This window comes from Pleurodeles waltl, chromosome 6, assembly GCF_031143425.1.
Source record: "Pleurodeles waltl isolate 20211129_DDA chromosome 6, aPleWal1.hap1.20221129, whole genome shotgun sequence".
Taxonomy (NCBI): domain Eukaryota; kingdom Metazoa; phylum Chordata; class Amphibia; order Caudata; family Salamandridae; genus Pleurodeles; species Pleurodeles waltl.
The window spans coordinates 1,653,096,271-1,653,110,962 of record NC_090445.1 but is presented as its reverse complement, the minus strand read 5'-3'; the positions used below and the strand labels follow the sequence as shown (position 1 = coordinate 1,653,110,962).

At 41.6% G+C, this 14,692-nt stretch overlaps 1 long non-coding RNA gene across 1 annotated transcript in view; it reads left to right on the top strand.

Annotated features, from left to right (window-relative positions):
* Positions 1 to 14,692, top strand: part of LOC138301278 (uncharacterized) — a 64,967-nt gene that overhangs the window by 32,157 nt on the left and 18,118 nt on the right. The window contains exon 3 of the long non-coding RNA XR_011205073.1: positions 8,731 to 8,869. This is a non-coding gene — a long non-coding RNA (uncharacterized lncRNA). The remainder of the gene's footprint in view (positions 1 to 8,730; positions 8,870 to 14,692) is intronic.

The following is a 14,692-nucleotide window of genomic DNA, read 5'->3' as shown; positions in this document are numbered from 1 at the left end:
GATCCATCATTAGCCTGAATTTCCCATCTGACTTTGGCACTAGAAAGTGCATGTAATTTACACTTTTCTTGCAACCCTTAGAGCCCCCCCTAATGCAACCATGTGTGTGCTGTATCTAAAATACAGCGCACCATGGCAGTAGTTAGGGAACTAGCATCAGAATTTTTTACGCTAGTTCGGAGCTTTGCAGGAATAGCGTAACAAATGTTGACGCTAATCCTGCAAAGCCAGTGAGGCTCATTGTAAACAACAGTGTGCCTCCTTTTTTACGCCTGCTCTGAGCAGGCGTTAAAAGTGCCAAAAGAATTTTTTTTTTTTCGCCTCCCCACCCCTAACGGGGGAACACCCCCTTTGCATACAATATGCCTGTCACAGGAATAATGTAGCACAAAGAGTTACAAAGTGGCACAATGCATGCATTGCGCTACTTTGTAAATTTGATGCAGGGATTTTGGCCCCATGGGGCTCATTAGAGCTAAAAACAAATGATGATAATGTGGCACAAGCAGGTGCTAGGGGCTCTTAAATATGTCCCTTAGTGTTTGGAAGACTGGGTGGTCCATCTCAAATGTCTTTTTTGTCTTGTCTGTCACTGCCAGGAAAACCATGGCAGTGATGGACAGTAAAAAAAACAATAATGACCCACACAGCCTGGGAAAAGGCTCCTGGGCTGTGGTTGTCATTAGGGTTTTGTGTTTGTGAGTAAAACACTTTGGGAGGTTTTTTTTTTCAGAAAAACAAATAATGAACACATTTTGGTATGATATTCCTGCTTAATGCATACAGTATTCTGCATTTCTTTGCCACAGTGATGTTGCTTTCATTTTGATCTTGTCTGCCTGCTGCAGTGTTGATGGACAAGCAATATTATGGCCTTAATTACAACCCTGGCAGTCTACAGATCGCGGCCAATGTGGTGGTCCAGCAGCCACATTATGACCGTGGTGTCACCGCCACAGTCGGACCACCGGAACTGCCACTTTTCAGTGGCCCGACGGCCTGGCGGTGCTGGCGGTCCCAATCCAGCAGGGCAGCACTGCCCTGAGGATTACGACCCCCCTCACCCAAGGAGTTTACATAGCAGTTGTCCCACCATGTAAATTCTGGTGGATACGGGAAGCATGGGGGCCCCTGCACTGCCCACGCACTTGCCGTGGGACCCCATGCCCAGCCCCATTGCGCTTTGCACTGTCTTTGCTTTGCTTTGCTCTGCAGACAGTGAAAAGTGCCACAGGTGCTGGTGCAACCTACGCACCGCAACATGCCGCTGGCTCAATTATGAGCCAGCGTCAATGTTGTGGGCTGTTTCCCTCTGGGATTGCGGGAAACTCGTAATAGGGTCCACGGGATGGAGACTGCACTGGCCGTCTCCTGACCGTGGGACTTCCGTGGATGGCCTTTTCCATCTGCAGAAGTCACAATGGGGGCTTTTGTGTTTGAAAACAAAGTTTAAAAGATAATAAGGTAGATCAAAAATACAAAGTGAATGCAACTGACTCTTTTGAGAGTATAGAATGTGTTGTTCACTCGGATCAATTTTCTAAACAAACAAAAAATGAACTTGAGGTATTAGTCACAGTTTAAATGAATCAGATTTCTTTCCTCATGCCGGAAATAGATAAGAGGGAAGCACCTCTTATATTATGCACAAGAGTTGCGATTTCTTTTGCAATTTAATCAAGTTTTTGGCAAAAATTTCATTTTGTGAAATTTCAGGGACTTTTAACAGTTTTCTTAAATACTTGTTGGGAAAATATGTGCAAAATAGGTTTTTCCAAAAGAAAAAACTACAAATTCAGTTTCTCTCATCAGCACTGTAAATGTGAGATTGCTAGGGTTTGTTTTTTGACTATTTTCCTAAAAAAATAAAAGAATACATACTCAAATTTGCTTTTTTTCCTGGATGATTTCCCCTCATAAATGGGTAATTTCATCAAAAGTTTTATTGGACAAAAATATATAATGTCTCAATTTCATGAACTTTAAAATTAGGCCTATCTCCAGGCGGATTTATAATTTTCACAACTTTACTGACGTGTGAAATGGCTTTTATTAGGTGGTTAGATGATTGTGCATATAGAACAGGCCTATGTGCTAGCAAGGCCATGGGTTGTGCACTGAATGTATTAAAGTGTACAGTGGAAATTAAGGACTAAAGAGACTGTCCTATTCATTACTAACGTGGACTTCTCAATGCTCAGTGCTATGCAAAATTACAAAAATATATGTACTTGACTGTCACATATTTTTCTTTTGCTCACTTTAACAAGTCAGAGAAGAGATTTTTCCAATCTCTGCACCATGTTACATTTAACAAAAGCGACGCACTTGCTTTGCAAGTGTAGGTGGCCTTATCTGCTTTTCACTAGAGGAACTGAAGGGATACAACAGTGGTAGCTTTCATATGCCTTCCACCTTCTGAAGAGCAGTTTTATTTACCGTACTATGTAACAAATAAAGGAGTGGAGCAAGTGCACACTCATCCTCTTTCCAAAGCCCACCATATATGTAAAAAAGGGTCTATAGTAAGGCAAGTCAGCAGTGTCATTTTATAGGGGATCCTAAAAGTTGGGTCTGTGACTTCAGACCTAAAGTTGTAAATGTTTGTTTGAGTTTGTAGGGGGTTACCATCTCTTGAATGGGGTGCCCCAGATTTTTGCCTTAACTGTTTTGCTGCTTTTAAAACGCTGTGCAATTTACCCCTGCTAATTAAGGTGAAGTGAATGTGCTCCTCCTTTCACCATGATGGAATTGGTATAACCCTAATTGGCATATCAATTTACTAATAATTCCTTAGCATGTGGTACAAAATGTACCCAGGGCATGTAAGCTAAATGTCACCAGTGTGCTGCAGCACTCATTGTTCCATCCACTATAGTAACAATGTAAAACATAGCTTTTGGCCTACCATTGAAGCCTGACTAAAGCAGCTTTGAAACTGCAATTCTACCTGCCAAAACAAAACCTTTTTGACACATTTAAAACATCCTTTTAAATTTTGATAAGTCACCACTAAATATGCCTTATCGGCTGCAATATAGGGGTATTAACGTGTAGGAAATGTAGAAATTAAATTTTACACATGTCCTTGCAGTGTTGTGTTATGTATATTTGTAAAGTGCATTATCAACCACAAGGGTATCTTCTCACTGAGCAATTGTGTGTGCCTTTCACTGTTTACAGTAGGTTGGTTAATTGAAAAGTAAGGTCTTCAGCTTGTTATGGAATTCAAGAAGCGAGGATGAGGCTCTGATGTGTAGTGGGAGGCCGTGCTACACTTTATGACCAATGTAAGAAAATGCTCATCCTCCTGATCTTGTTCTGTGTGTGGGATGTGTGCGGGTTGGAGTCTTGCAGAGAAGAGGTGTCTGGATGGTTGGTGGAAGGAAATTAGGCTGTTCAGGTAGGTGGACCTGAGTTGCGTAGTGCCTTGAATGTGTGTGTTAGGAGCTTACATTAATCATGTTTGTGTACCAGGAGCCAGAGTGGTGTGGTGTGTTGTGAGTTCTGTGTGGGAGGTTGAGGATGAGTCTGGCCGCTGAGTTCTGGATGGTATGTAGTCTTCTCGTGAGAAACTTGCTGTTCCCAGCGTAAAGGGTGTGCCCATACTCCATAGAAACAAGGGTGTCGGTGACAGTTTTTCTAGTGCTTCAGTGAAAAAGCCACAAAAACTCTTTCACTGTAGCAAGACTAACTGACCGAAAACCCAGGGATGCAATATTACAGTTAATAATGCTATGTCTGGGTAGGAAACACCTAGATATTTCAGTCTGGAATGCTTTATAGTATTTGTTAAAACCCCAATTCACTAGTGAAGTTGGAGTTAAAATAAATATTAAGGAAAATGTACTTTTAGAATGGTATTTTTTCCCTGCCTAAAGCCTCTGGAGGCTATTTTGCATTAGCCTCTAGAAGCAGCCTCTGAGTGTCTAGCTCTGAGGGATGTGTGAAAACTGCTCCCAGAGCAAGAGGCAAAGACTTGGGTGAGGTGAGGTGTTTCTGAGGTGAGGTGTTTCTTTTCTTCTGGCATGATGGCCATTTGGGCAGCGCCCATGGTCTATCTTCAAAGAAACCTTTGTTTCTCCAGGTAGCCAGGCTTCAATCACAACGAGGAGAGAGCTGCCCCCAGGAAAAGCTTGAGGTTTCCACAGAGGGGTTGCTTATTTCCCTAACCACAACTCTGGGATGGGCACACAGGCTCTGTGCAAGGAAAGAAAGGTTTCACCAACTTGGATTCAGTCAGAGAAGGGGCACTGTGAGAATGTGTGCACTAGCGCACACAGTAAATTCTGCAAAAGTGGGTTAGGTAAGATAAGCCTGTGTGCCCATCCCAGAGTTGTTGCTAAGGAAATAAGCAACCCCTCTTTCTCAACACACTTATAGGACGACTGACCCTGCTGCCTGAGCCCCGAGAAGAGCCCTAAAGGACTGCGCCTGCTCTTCCTCTTGCACACAGGATAAAAATGTGGACTCCAAGGGTCATACGCTGAACTATTTTTCAAGCTATAGGGACACATCAAGCTTCAAGATGTCTTTCCTGCAACTTACCAGCCAACTAGTTACAGCTGGCCCAGCCATAGACCTTTCTGGTGGCCTCTGCTGGAGTGAGTCTTGACCCCTCAGTGCTGGCCCTGAGGTCCTAGAACCTTGGACTGTATAGAAGTGTACTGCTCCTAACATCCTGAGAAGCCCGGGACTTAGAAATGTTTTGGCTCCAAAGACCTCCAGAGGGCTGGGACAAACTTGCCAAGGCAAGGTGCGTTGATGTAGGGCTGAATATTTAGGTTCCAGGGACTTTCTGCAACAGCAAATACAATTCAGATAGACTTTGTGTATTAGATATCCAACCTCATGGAGCCCTCTTCAGCTACACCCTGCAGTCTTGCCCGGGTGGAAGAACCCGATTTCTAAAAAGTGATTAAGTGCAAAGGTAGATATTTTCATTGGAAGAAGATACCAAAAAAATCCAACCAGTGAGGGACCTTCCTTTGGTACAAAATTTGGGCCCATATTTATACTTTTTTAGCACCGCATAATCGGCGCAAACTTCCAAAATACAATTGTATTTTGGAAGTTTACGCTGCTTTTGCGTCAAAAAATTATGCAAATGAGGCACTAAAAAAGTATAAATATGGGCCTTGATTTTCTTACAATCAGCTTCTCCATTGAAGGTCAATGGCTTCACTGGGACCTTTTCAGACGGTTATCCAACCTCGTGGATCCCTTATCGGCCACAGCCTCTTGCCTTGCCCTGAGCAAGATTTTTTACTTCCTTTGCAGAGACTAAGTCCGAAGGAAATTCCAACCAGAAATGAACCTGGTTTCTGTAGCGAGCGATGCTCCATCGCAGTCAGCTTCAAATTGCTCCTATTTCCCAGTTTACTGCAGCAAGTTTACCACTGTTGGTTCTTAATTCTTTTTTGGTGCTATCTGTATTTCAAACTTTTAAAAATCATATCTCTGGTTTCCTTTGTTGGATTTTCATTGTTTTGGTGCCATCTTATTTAATAAAGTTGGCTCTATATTTATAAATTGATTTGGGATTTTCCTTGTATAGCGTTGTGACTTTATTAATGTTTTGGTATTTGTTAGTATTGGGGTCGCTAGTTGGCAGTGGTTTCCACCTTAAACCAAGTAGGGAACCTCACTCTAGTCAGGGTAATGATGTCACACAGCCAAAATAATGCCTGCTCACTCCCTTAGTAGCTTGGCTCAAGCACTCAGGCTTCTCCCAGAGGCAATGTGTAAAGTATTTGTACCCACAGTGCAAACACCACAAAAGTACTCCACGCCAGGTTAGAAAAAAAGCCAATATTTATCTGAATAAACAAGAGCAAAATGACAAAAATTCAACATACACAAGTAAAGATATCACTTTTTAAAGGTTTAAATGAGTTTTAATCCATAGCAATCAATGTTTGTATCTTTTTAGCACAAAGTACCCTGGATATGTCAAAAACAAAGACGATGTGGCCCACAGGGGAGGTGAGATGGCGAAAAAGCAAAGCGATGCGTCGGTTTCTTACTGCTCAGGGGAAGTGATGCGTCGATTCTTGCCTCAAAGGTGGGGTGATGCGTCAGTCCCTTACTGGCAGGGGAGGTGATGCGTTGATTCTTTCCTCGTAAGAAAGGCAATGTGTTGATTTCCGGACATGCAGCCTCGTTTCTTACTGTGGTGCAGGGTCAATGAGAAATTGAAGCCCAGGGACGATGTGTGGAAAATCCAGATGACCAGTGACAATGGAACAGTGGTGAAACATGCACTGCATCATTGTTGGAGTTGCTGCATTGATTTTTCATTCACAAGACAGGCGCTGCTTCAATTCTGCAGGCATTGTGTCAATTTTTCAGCCGTGGCCAATTGGTGCATGGATTTTCTCCCTCAGGTCACCAGCTTACACTTCCAAGTAAATCACAAGTCAAATCACTTTGCAGAAGAGCCAAGGCTCTGGCACATGGAGTGTTTGACGTCCTTAGACTTCTTAACAGGAAGCAATCTCAGTTCAGTTAAATTGTGAGTTCAGAGACGACTAACTCCACATCTCTATCTGCTCCCAATGGGAAATTACACCTAAGAGATATTTCAAGGCAATTCCCATGTAACCCTATGGGAGGGATAGTCCTTGTAATAGTGAAAAACAAATTTAGCAGCATTTCACTATCAGGACATGCAAACCACAACAGTATATGCAAACAGCTGTCAGAGCACTCACAAGAGTAAAATTTTTAAGAGTATGGTGATGTAATAAATCCTCTGTGTGAAAGGCAATCACGCCAGGCTCTGGTTCAGGATAAATTTATTTCTTGAAGCAGTTCAATCATAATAGGGAAATGTCCTTGAAATCATGTACAATTAGCCTCCACAACAGTATATGTCCTACCTTTTAAATACACTGCACCCTGCCTTGAGCCTTCCTTAGAGGTGACTTACATGTAGCTAAAGGGATGGTTTCGGTCTGTCATGTGGGTGCCTTTGCCAGGTCAAAGTCACAGTTTAAAAATGCCCACATGGTCACTGCAGTGGGAAGTCTGAGTCATGTTTACAGGGTTACTCATGTGGGTGGCACAATCAGTGCTGCAGACCCACTAGTAGCATTTTATTTACAGGCCCTGGTCATACATGGTGCACTTTACTAGGGACTTACAAGTAGATCAAATAGGTCAATCACTGATAAAGCAATCAACAATACAATTTAGACAGAATCACTTGCACTTTAGCACTGGTCAGCAGTGGTAAAGTGTCCTGAGTCCTAAAGCCAGCAAAAACGAAATGCAGCACAGTCACAAACAGGAGGTCAGAGGCAAAAGGATTGGGGATAACTCTGCAAAAAGGGCCTTATCCAACAGTATTGCATAAATACTTTGCTACCAGTGGGTTGAGCTCAGATTAATTTAGTGATTTTAGTGACTGATCCTAACAAGGATTACTTTAAGAGGGTACTCACCCCTTAACTAATTCTTCATTTTCGTAAAGGACACTTTACCTGACTAGGCATTAAGGGGCATATTTATACTCCATTTCCGACGAATTTGCGACATTTTTTAAACACAAATTCGGCACAAAACTAACACCATATTCATATTTTGGTGTTAGACCCATCTAACTTCAAAATATTGGACTTTGCACCATTTTTTAGATACATCAATCTACCTTGCATCAATGAGATGCAAGGCAAGCGTTCCCATCTAAAAAATGGTGCCTACCCCATAGCCCCATATTTTCCCCCCCGTGCTAAAATGATGCAGGGGTGGGAGGAGAGGCTAAATAATGGTGCAAAGCCTGCTTTGCACCATTATTTAATGCCTAGGTCAGACCAGACGTTAGGGGACCTGTGGACCCATTTCCATGGTTAAACACCCCCATCCACACCAGAGGGAAACCAAAGGATGGGGGACCCCATCCAGGTAAGTCGAGGTTAGTATTAGTTTTTTTAATTAAAGTGCCATTGGTGGCCCAACTTCGGGCCACCTGCATGGCACAGGGTGCAATGGCCATGTCCAAGGGACACTGGTCCCCTGTGCTGGCCATTGGGGTGGTGGGCATGACTCCTGTCTTTTCTAAGACAATAGTCATGTGGTATGGATTGTTTTGCATCAGGAAATGATGATAGGCTGGTTAGAGGCATTTTTTGCCACTCTCCAGCTTATCGTCATTTTTTGGTGCAAAACTCCCTTCTCCCATACAGTCACTCCCACCCAGCTAAAGTCATTTTTTTAAACTAGCCCACCCTTTGCACCGGCTTGCGCCATTCTATAAATATGGCACCCGGCTGGCACTCAGGAATGGCGCAAGCCCATGCTAAACTTTTTGATGCAAAACTGTGTAAGTGCAATTTTGCATCAAAAAGTATAAGTATGCCCCTGAGTATTTTAAAATGACTAGCCCATAGGTCAGCTCGTTGTAGAATAAGGGGGATTTGAACTAGTTGCTCAGGGATGCATAATGACCTATGATTGGTGGGTTGCCACCCTTTCACCCATTTCGTTTGCTGAGTTATTAAAAATTACAACAATAATTCTTACTCATGTTAATTGCAAGAGAATAGAACATTATAAAAATACATTTGCTGTACATTACCATTACTTCTGTGTGTTTATGTAATGATTTCATGGTTTACGGTTGCCTCTGCTTTGACACCAGCAGATGACAGATTCTCCAACAGGTTTGTTTGATTCTTAACACTCTTACTCAGATAACCACACCTAACAGTTTTATTTTTTTCTGAAAAGCTCTTTGTTTCCAGTTGGAATTTAAGAAACCTACTGGCTGTGTCCAAGTATTTTTTGGCAACACAATACTACTCATATCTGGGTGCATCACTTTCTACTAACTTTAATACTACCATCTACTCGATTTCAAAAGCTAAAGGTAAATATTTTCTTTTTTGCACCTCTCTTCAGTTTACTGTATTTGCTATTTCTAATCTCCCTATTTTGAAGTATTTACAGTTCATCCTTTAATTACTTAAAAACATTGGACAGATGTGATTTTAGCTCTTATAATAGAGACTGTACATTTTCAGAGATTAAATAGAATATTTTTCTTTTTATAGGGCACGGATTAATTTAGTGTAAATAATTCTTTCTAACCATTTTCAAATTGAGTGTTGGATATTATTTTGCTCTATTTTCTCTTTTATCCAGAAAGCGAGCTGGTTTTGTAGGTGGCATCAGTACCTTAGTTCATTACTGGCCCTCTAGGAGCGCTGGAATTGAACCTAAGTGGCAAAACTGATGATTTTTTTTTCCAAATCAAACACATTACAGAAGCAGTTAGTGGCCTTTCAAAGTCACCGAGACTTGAACTAATCTCGCTGTCCCCGGGGCCCTATTAATGCTGCTTCAAAAAAGGCGCTGTAATGCGCAGCCTACCCTAAGGGAAGAAAGGGCAGGATTTAACATCCTGATTAGTTTTAAGTCCGGCTGAATGAATACTCTGTTACCCTCACATTTTTCTTCATAACTACCTGTCATATAAAGTGTCATTACAATGCTGGACTACTGATGCATGGGAAATTATAATGCGTTTGAAACATGAGTTGTTTTTACAGACGCTGTATATGCAGCACGGAAAATTGAGGGTTCCCATTCTGTGGAAGCTGGAAAAGCACACCAATAAACTATTACATATGTGATTTTAGTACTAAACTCTTTTCATTATATAACCAAGGTATTTCATGCATAAGAAGCCGGAAAGGTACTAATGTATGCTTTTGACTCAATTGTTCACTTCCAACAAGGTAGGATGGATTATAATACATATCCGCCGGACTAAACTCTGTGACTCTAGACAACTGACTTTGGGACTGATTTAGAGTTTATCAGACATGGTGTTCCGGCACGAAAGTGGCAGAGTACCCTGTCTGCCAAACTCTCGGTCCCTCCTTCTCATTTCAAGATGCTCGGACCCTAAGCTTTCCATCAATGGAGGCCCGTTGGCTCTGTTGATGGAGAGCTTTCTCTGATGGCCTGACAGAGCTATGGAAGGAAGGATATTTCATTGCCCGTCCAATTTAGAGTTGATGGTCTTAAGTCCTTTTTTTCCTGTGGGTCACTGCCAGGTAATACCGGGTGTTGAGGGACAGAAAAAAACAAATATTGTTTTGCACATCCGAAGAGGAATGACGTCATTAGATGTTTGTTTTTCGGAGACCAGCTTCCATTTTGAGTGTTTTTGAAGAACAAGAAAAGTTTTAAAAAAATTAGTGGATGGCTGTTAAGACCAAAGGAGGATGTGCACCTTGACTGTGGTTCCTTTTTAAGGGACAGAGATGAACTCTGGACCAGTGGGCATCTCTAAATTTGACATACAGAGTACCATCGGCATAGTGTCCTCCACCATCCTGACAGACACTACTCCATTAGCCAAAGTCTCAATCAGACCCCAGTCTTGTTTTTCTTTAGTTTCGCGGTTATTTGTGGGGCCTACAGAGGATAACAAAAGATGGACCTGAATCTCATGTGTCCCTGACCAGCACTGCTTGTGCCATCCATGAATAACCAGCACACATCTGTACCAAGGGAGCTAGGGAGTGTATCCAGAGTCCATCATAACCTTGAGGCACCCAGCATCTCTCCCACAAACTTAACCATGCCAACACAACGTATTGAGCAAAGCACCAATATCTCTCGAATGACAGTGAACACCGATGGCGTTACACTAGCTGTCCTTGGTTACTTGATTAGCTGCGAGAATGCAGATAATCCTTGCACTGCCCCTTTAAATGTTACCCCCTACTTGAGCCCTTAAAGCAAATAAAATATCTCCCCAAACTATAGATTGTCTTCCACCAACGGATGCCAATGAGATGCTCATTTTCCAAACCCAGAGATCTGCTTGCAAATGCAAACGTTGCAAATCTGAACCAACTGCCATGAATTGCTTTCACATTTAAGTGCATTTCAAACACATACCTGGAATATGACAGCCCGGACCCAGGAAAATTGGTTTGGTGAGCATAATCCCCATTGATGGCATGAAGGGGAGGATCCAGATTGGTGCAAAGGGGAATGACTTCTGCCGCCTATCAGGGGGATTTCAAAACCCACAATGTTCTTTTGTATAATTTTGATCATGATATTATTGGTAGCACTTTAAGTGGGGGTTTGCAATTTTTCTAAAAAAAAACTTCGTTTGGTATCAACATTAATTCTATAGAAGGCTTGTTTGAGCTTCATAGACATTTTTGTAACTTGACACATCAATGTGAGTTTCTTAGTGGAAGTGCAACTGATTATATGCGTCTATCCAATAACTGGTCATCATTACCCTCCCCAACCTCCAAATAAGCCAATCATCTTCAGTCAACCTTCTTTGGACAACAATATTAACTTAAGTAAATATTTCACATATCACATGATTCCTTACTTTCATTTGTCCCTCATCTGGTGGATCTAATTATCATATATAATCTAAAAAAGGACGGTCTCCTGGCTCACTCTCTAAAAATATGATTATAGTTCTGCATTTTACTTTGAAAGTGCAATCCAAGAAAACAGCAAAATGAAATATTCCAGCTTTGCCTCTTGAAAACTCCTCCTTATGGTTCATGCATGACTATGCATTGGTGTAGACGGAACATCTGACAAACTATGTTTGACCAATGTTATTAAAAAAATTAAGGTAGTGAAATGGAGTACTGCAAATGTATAATTATAATTAAGAGGCTAAGGATGTCATGGGATGGCGTGGTCCCATCATGCCCTCCCAAATATGTCAAACCCTTCCTACCTAAAACTGACTTCAGATAAATAGTATATACGTTAATACTCTTACACCCGGATGGAGGTAACATTTTCTCAATTGCCTCTTGGCTCCACCTTAGACCTATGAAAGGCATTCCACATGCTCTGTTTCATCTCATGACTCTAAACTGAAAGAATAGCCCTGTCTCCTCATCCAGACCTGTACTATCTGTGACCCGTGGATCACTTTAAGCCCTTCGGAGGCAATCCCAGATTACATGGTCTTGAAACTTGACATCTCGGGAGGACAGTGCTATACCAGGAGCAAGAACATCATCAGACTAGAAGCAGAAGAATGCACAAATGAGAAGGCCAGTTTTCTCAAACTGTGCACCAAGGACATGGGACAGCACCACTAATGTGAGCGCTTCCTTGTCTTATCTGTTTTATCATTATAAGCAGACGCATCTTTAAGGTCATAGAACCCTTTTGCACTTTTAATTATTAATATTAGGTGTCATATAACACAACAATATTAAACAATAACAATCCCCAAAGAATTAGTAAAGAACGCACCATGAACCATTTGGTCACGAATGACCACACCTTTCAGTATCAATTAAAATGTTTATTTCCCTATCTTAACAAGACTAAGGTTACTATAATTAGTCCCAACACCAAATGGTACAAGTAAAGAAACATCACAGGCTGTCAAATTAGCCTAAAGAATCTTAGTTTAAATAAAGCAATAAGAACAACAATTTCAATAGTGAAAACACTAATTAATAATAACAATATTTGAGCAAGAGAGATGACATACATTGGTTTTCAATAAAATGACATCAGGTCTTAGGTATAAAGAAAACACCTCACTAACTTCAGATTAGCATTAACATGTTAGGCTTCATGCAAACGTTTTAGCAACATTAATTTAGAAAATATCTTGCTATGCACTATCAAAAATAGCAGCAGTATTAAAACAGTAGCAGATGGTACCTGAAAAACAAAAGACAAACAATAATGCACAGATCATACATAATTACCTACCCCTAATGAATATCAGCACTATGGCTACAGCTTCATCAGGGTGACAACAGCACCAGGGCAGTAACAGGGTGAGGGGAATGGTTTAGAATTTGGACTATAAATATACATTTTGAAAAGACACAATAATACTTGGCAAAACATTGATTTGCTCTTCTCCTTTTATGTAACTCCAAACTATAATAAACACATCTTCTGCGTCTCTTCTTCCGACTGTGATCAGTAGGCTCTTTTGGTTGGCACATTCCAAATATGCTGTTGCTGGACAGTAGTTACAAAGATATGGAAACATTCTTGTCGCACCACTTTCCTTCGAGAGAAATAAATTTTCATTAATACATGCACAGAACAAGTTTGTGACTTAAACAAAAGATGTTTGTTATACAACGAATATGAGAACATCTAAATGTTTCTTTTATTGGTACATAGGCAGATAAACAACTTTTCGCAGTGACCTCGTCTGCTTGAGGCCCAGCAGAAAACAAGAAATACTCATATTATTTCAGCCTTTAGTTTTGCAGAGAACATGCTCTTAAAGAGACTTGTTCCTCATTTCAACGTTAGTACATTAATTCCAAAGTGCAGGTGCACGTTTTTGCACTCGATGGTGGCCAATAACGAGGCACATTTGGTGTGAACATTAATTCCATCGTTAAAACATTTCACATATCAGTACATAAGTATGATTACATAAAAGATAATAATTAGTAATGATTTTCTGCACTCACACTAACAACATCAGCCCAGATTCTCCAGCAGAGTGCTTGGGCTCTCACCATTCTGTTCATCATGCCACTGCTTCCTCAAGTTTGTGCACTTTAAGTGGCCCGCTTACATACATTATTAAGGTAAGTAATCATTGCAAAGAGGGCAATGACTGAATGGACATGAACCTTACAGCCAATAACATTTGTTAGCTCTCAATAATGGCGTGAAAGAAAGTTTCTGGCTAGATGCACAGGGGAATGAGTTTTGACTCCTTGAGATTTTTGAAAAAAATGTTGAAACATCAGGTTCATTTCAAAGCCCACAATGCATTTCCTTTTTATATATATTCTTTGATTGTGGTTTAATTTCCAACAGGAATTGTTGAGGAAAATGTTTGACAGATAGTGCATTTGGGGATCTTCCTACTCAGAGGCGGGTAAAAAAGTGATAGCTTGAGGCTGGCTTGAACCAGATGCTCTGCCTCAACTTGCGGTCCTCTTGACCATTGAGCCCAAAATGAGCTCAGCCGTGCCCCTTCCGCGACAGTGTCTAGCCCATCGGTAGCTCCCTGCATTGTGCAAGAAAGTCATTCCTGTGAGGTCTCCAGCTTTGCTCTCACTGTTTCCCCGCCCTCTTCCCAGTGTATTTACAAAGATGGACAAATGAAAGATAGGGACAAGGGGACATCTGAGCCTCACTAATGTAGAAACAATCTGGAATAAGACAATTTCATGAGCGAAGAAACGTCACCCACAAGGACACAAACACCGTTTACTTGGTGAGAGGGCTTGTGTTTCAGTGCTCTCACTCGACCTTTCCCCTCTACCTATCCAGATGCTTTATTGGTCAAACTGAAGTCACGGGGCAGCTGTTACCAAAGCTTTGTAAAGGTCCTTCCTCCCTTAATCACCTCCTCGGATTGGACGAGGTCAGGGAGTTTGGAACTGTAATGGACAAAGTACCTCGCATTTCTCCAGCCTAGGAGAACCACCATCTCTCGCCCCCCCCCCCCCCCCCCTCCCTCCACCCCCACTCAATAGACCTGCAAGTTAAGCCCACACGGAGGCACAGAGAAGAACAAGCTCGGATCCGGCTTGATCGGAAAATCTGTAAATTCGAGTCAGGACGTATTTAGTTAGCCACTCGGGGGACCAAGAGAGGCACAGAGGATGTTCTTCTCAGTTACTTCTGCGTGTGTAAGTGGGGGGGGGGGTGGAGGGGTCTTTCAATATCCGTGCACTCCAAATAATAATAT